Consider the following 5,177-nt stretch of genomic DNA (forward strand, 5'->3'; position numbering starts at 1 on the left):
TTTTTTTTTTTTTTTTTTCTTCCCAAAACAGCTGTGCTGCCAATCTCCTTTGTTCATCCCCCCCACCCCCCCTTCCCTTCCCTCCCCTCCCACCCCACTCCCACTTTCTTCTTTAATCTCGCTCTTCCATGCGATGGAAGAGAAATCCTGCCCCCCGGAGACTCGCCGCGACCCACCGTGTGCGCTCCCCCCCAGCCCCTGCCTTCTTCCCCAGGGAAATCTGTGATTTGCTTTGGTTTCCAACCCACTTCATCCCGCTTCTCCTCCCTTATCACTGGCTTTCCGCATCAAGACCCTCATCTGCGAGGCACGGGGTGCCTGATTTCACGTTGCCTTCCTAAATGTGTCCGGGAGCACAGCCGGCACCCGGTGGGATGGGAAACCCGGGGAGCTCCGGCGCTTCTCGCACATCCCTCCCGTGGCTCGCGGAATCCTCCGGCTGCTGCTCCGCCACCGACTCGGACCCGCTAGGAGGAATTATTCCGCAGCAACAGTCTGCCCTGTTCTTCACGGGGCTAACAAGGGAGCCCACACGCGTGGGTGACTGCTGCCGGCTTTGGGCTGCCTTCTGCTGGCACCCCTAGACCCCTCAACTCCCCTTTCCTCAGCCTCGGGGGAATCAGGGCCAGGAGTTTCTGCAGAGTGGGCAGATGGTGTGAGGAAAGGGATGGGGAGGTGCAGTTCGCAGTCAGAGCTGTGACACAGCTGGGAATAAACTGCATCTATCAGGATTGTAGGAAAATTGTAGGGGTGGAAGGGACTTCAGGAGATCCTTTGTAATTTTTAAAAGTGTCTCTGTTATTTAGGCACATGGCTTTTCAAGCCAGGTATTATATACTTAGATATTAAATTGGACTGAGAATCAATGGGATGCTCGAATTCATAGCAGTGAAAGGGATGTTGGTTCTTTACCCTGCTCCTCCTTCTTCTCCTCTTCTTCCTCCCATGGTGTGTCAACCTAGCAGCCATCAGCACGATGTGAGGTGAGGAGAAGGACTTCTACTGACCTCGTGCAGGTCTGTGATGCAAGACAAGCTCTGCCTGATGACTAATTTCCTCTTGGTACTGTGGCCAGGCTGCCCCAGAGCAGGCATTGAAACAAGGGTTTCTTCATGTGGAGAAAGCAGAGGTTGTGGAGAAAGTGCTGGAGATGTGCTGAGTCCTGGTTCAGCACCGAATCTGTGACAGCGGTGCTGCCTCCTCCGTTACATCCCATGCCCCAATGCCACTCTGGTTTGATTTTCCTTTGCAGAAGGACTTTGGGTGAATCAGTAGAACTCAGAAGTGCCTGACTTCCCAGTGTGGGTAGCAGCACCTCCCCTGCCTCGTGGTGGTGCTGGCAAACCGCCCTGATATCCTCAGCTAGAGCCTGTGAATTATTGCTGCTAATGCTGGGGCATGCCTTAATGACTATTTTCTCCATCTTTCATCTTAGTTCCTCTAACTCTCAAAGTTGAGAGCCAGCAAAGGGATTTTCAGTTGACCATGTTTCTCCCAAGCATCCCAGTGAGTGGCAGCAGCACTAGCCCCTCCAGCAGGGTCTATCCTTCAGTGGGAGCCTCTGCTAAACATTTGGTGGCTCTTCTCACAAGAGGAGGACCTTGGCCCAAAATTACAGTCTCAGCCATTAAATTCTGCCCCCCTAAAATCCCCTTGCTCTTCCAGCTTGACTCCATGAACCAAATCCTTTTGGGCAGTAAGTAGATGAAGGCCATTAAAACCAAAGGCATTTGCAGCCATTGACACAATTTTTTTTTCTGATTTTGCCCCTAAGGCATGTTTATCTTCTCAGTGCTGGTTATGTAGCTGCTCCCTTGGCGGTCGCTGCGTGACGGAGCGCTTCCAAGAAGAAACCTAAACCTGAGTGTCCCTAGTCACATAACCTCCTGTCAGACCTTCCCCTTCTCTCCTTTTAGTATCCTTGTGCTCATGGGTATCTCAGGAGGGCTGGGGTGGCCCAGCTCAGGGCTGAGTCACGATGGGCCTCATCCCTTGGCGTGACGCACGTAGCGGCGCGCGCAGCCCGTCCCCGTCTGTGTCCCTTCACAGAGGTACAGCAGTGACAGCTGCCAGCCACGGAGCACAGGCTGGGAACACCCAAACCTGCTCCTGCTGTGCTCACCTTCCTTTGCTTCCATAGTTAAAGCAGGGCAAACTGGGTGGGGACTCTCTGTCAGCATTCCAGTTGGGTTGCTCCTGTTTGGCTTAGCAGAGATTGAAACTGAAACTTGCTTGGGACTAGACTGAAGGGAGAGGGATTTAAACTGCAGTGAGAGAATTGGTGCAACCTTTTCTACCAGCTAAAGTTGTTTAGATGAATGTTAACTCTTTCACTTAGGCAAAGGTGAGTTTCCTGAGGAGCAAACCCATCCCTTCAGCACATGCCATGGTAGCCCCAGAGCCAATGATGTGCCTTCCACACGCAGTGGAGGGGGGCAGTGATGCCTGAGCTCACCACCTGGCCTCTGGAAAACAAAGCATTGTGGCTGTGCCGGCTTTGGAATTTGGGCTGATAGCAGTGTGTCCTCGTGCAGTGCCACCAGAGAAACATGGCTTTTGGAGTAAATGCAAGGAAACCTGCAGGTGGTGCTGACTGCTCCGTGCCGTATGGATGCAGCAGCTCGTTCTGCTGTGTGGTGCCCATGTGCCAAAATGATGGCGTGAGGTGAGCAGCAGATGGAGGGAATCACCTGGATGTGGGGGAGTAATGCAGAGTGACAGGACTGTGGCTGAGACTTGTAGTGAGACTTCTGACCTCTCCTTTCTGCAAACCACGTTATGTCAGCCTTGTCTGCACCCAGAGCTGTATCATTTTAGCAGTCGTGCTGTGTCCTATGGGTCTGTTTTTTACAGATATGGGTAAGGTAGGTCCTTGCAGGACAGACACACTCCAGGGAAGGTTTCACCTCTGGCAGAACCAAGCTGATGGTGCCACTATCCTGTGCCATTGCCCTTTCTCTTTCTTGCTGTCCTCCCATTTCCTGCCTTTGCCAGCTCTGAGGTTCTCTGTGCTGGACCTCCAGCCCAGCCCTGTTTGATATGCCTGGCATTGTGGTGTGGCTGTGGCTGCACACTGGTGAGGTGGGAAAGGGGTTGCTCCTCTGCTTTGAGATCAGCTAAGGAAATAACTTCACCAATAGCACCAGCACCACTTGTCAGGCAACTCTGCTACCTCTGCCTTCAAGGGTGAATAAAGGACAAGAGGAAACGGACTCAGATCACACCAAGGGGGATTCATGTTGGATATTAAGAAAAACTTTGTGACCAAAAGGGTTGTCGGGCATCATAAATAATGAACTAAACCCTTTGCCAGTCTCCTGTGAAGGAAATAAGAGTCCTGGGTAAAAATCACTGGAGAAGTGTTAACCTCTCCTCCCAGCATCCTCTGTCCCTGAGCCACTCAAAGTCATGGATCAACCTCACCCATACAGGGTCAAGCTCTCCCTGGCACTACAGCACCATTCCCTAAATCAGTCTCTGCCTTCTGCCAGTGGGTGACACACCCTGTTGGGTGGCTCTCTGCCCTGATAAAAAACTAATGTGGTTATTAGAAATGACTTGGAATGTGTCTTCAGAAAATGTATTTTTTAAAAAAAGATAAGTAAGTAGGAAGGAAAATGAAATGGAAATAATCTGCTAGGTGGCAAGAAGTAGTTGTAGGTGCAGTTGGGATGTTTGAAAGGCTTGTCTTCAGAGCCCAGGATAGGTGATGGGGTAAAGACCTGCTGCAGGTGGGTGTCAGGGAGATGTCTCCAAAGCAGTGCCCAAGGGACAGGACGTTTTCCCCCAGCAAAGCATCCTGAGCATTTCTGGAAGATGATTCAGCTGGTGACAGCTTTGTACTTCTGAAAACCAGAACACACTCCAAGCCCTGTGAAAAACCAGAGCTCTGCACTTGTTAAAAAGGAACATCTACTCTCATGTGCAGTTTCCAACATCCTCCTTAGGCAAGAGGAATTGTTTTAAAATGCTGTTGAAGAGCAAAAGCAGAAGTCTGATCACAAGTGGCATGTTGAGGATATCAATGTAAAGTTGAATCATCAAAGTGAGACTGAGATGCAGCCTTAATCCTTCTTCTTTTAATGTTTAAATATGTGTCGTGTAGTCTGACATTATCATTAATAGTCTGACAGCATGTGAGCAGCAGTCTTCCTCAGGAGGTTTCAGAGTTTCAGTAGGTGTTTCAAAATGTACAAGATATAAGAGAGAAGAAAGGGAGAACTTTTCTTTTTGCAGTAAAAATTCCATCGGGAGCACATTCTTTTATTGTGAAGTATTTAAATAACAACCGAAAAAAAAGAAAGGAAGAAAGCATAAACTTGGCAGGCTGAAAGTTTTGTCCAGTCCTTAATCTGAGGATAAAAAAAAAAAAAAAAAAAAAAAAAAAAAAAAAAAAAAGGAAAAGAAAAAGAAAAAAAGTATCTGGTTTTATAGTTCTATGAAAAATACATCTTAAAAAGCAGCAATTTGAGAATATAGGCAGGCGAGGAGAGGAAAAGTGAGGAAAGGCTGCTGAAACACATGTCTATTATTAGTGAAGAGAAGTGAAATTTCTCCAGCATTAGGAAAACCCTGTAGCATTTCTAAATACCCATAAAATGTACAGTGGGAGTTGTAAGAACCCTTAAAGTTGGTAGTCTCTCATCAGTGGGTTTTTTAAAGCTATTTGGAGACTTGGCAAATGTGCCTGGGCAGGATTATGGGAGTCCTCTTGGATAATATGAAACTGAGGAAGGATAGTGAAATGAGATAGGAAATGAGAATTATTCACACACAATGTAAATTAGAGTCATATCTGTCATTGACTTTAAATTGTATTTCTTTTTAAATGCTTATTTTTTTTACTTGACACAGTCAATATGCATTTAGAGGAAAAAAAGTGCTTATGACAGTCTGCAGCTTCCTTTAATTCTCTTAGCATGAAAGATAAGATTTAAATCTCCTCTCCTCTCCTCTCCTCTCCTCTCCTCTCCTCTCCTCTCCTCTCCTCTCCTCTCCTCTCCTCTCCTCTCCTCTCCTCTCCTCTCCTCTCCTCTCCTCTCCTCTCCTCTCCTCTCCTCTCCTCTCCTCTCCTCTCCTCTCCTCTCCTCTCCTCTCCTCTCCTCTCCTCTCCTCTCCTCTCCTCTCCTCTCCTCTCCTCTCCTCTCCTCTCCTCTCCTCTCCTCTCCTCTCCTCTC

Source organism: Prinia subflava, chromosome 7 (assembly GCF_021018805.1).
Source record: "Prinia subflava isolate CZ2003 ecotype Zambia chromosome 7, Cam_Psub_1.2, whole genome shotgun sequence".
Taxonomy (NCBI): Eukaryota; Metazoa; Chordata; class Aves; order Passeriformes; family Cisticolidae; genus Prinia; species Prinia subflava.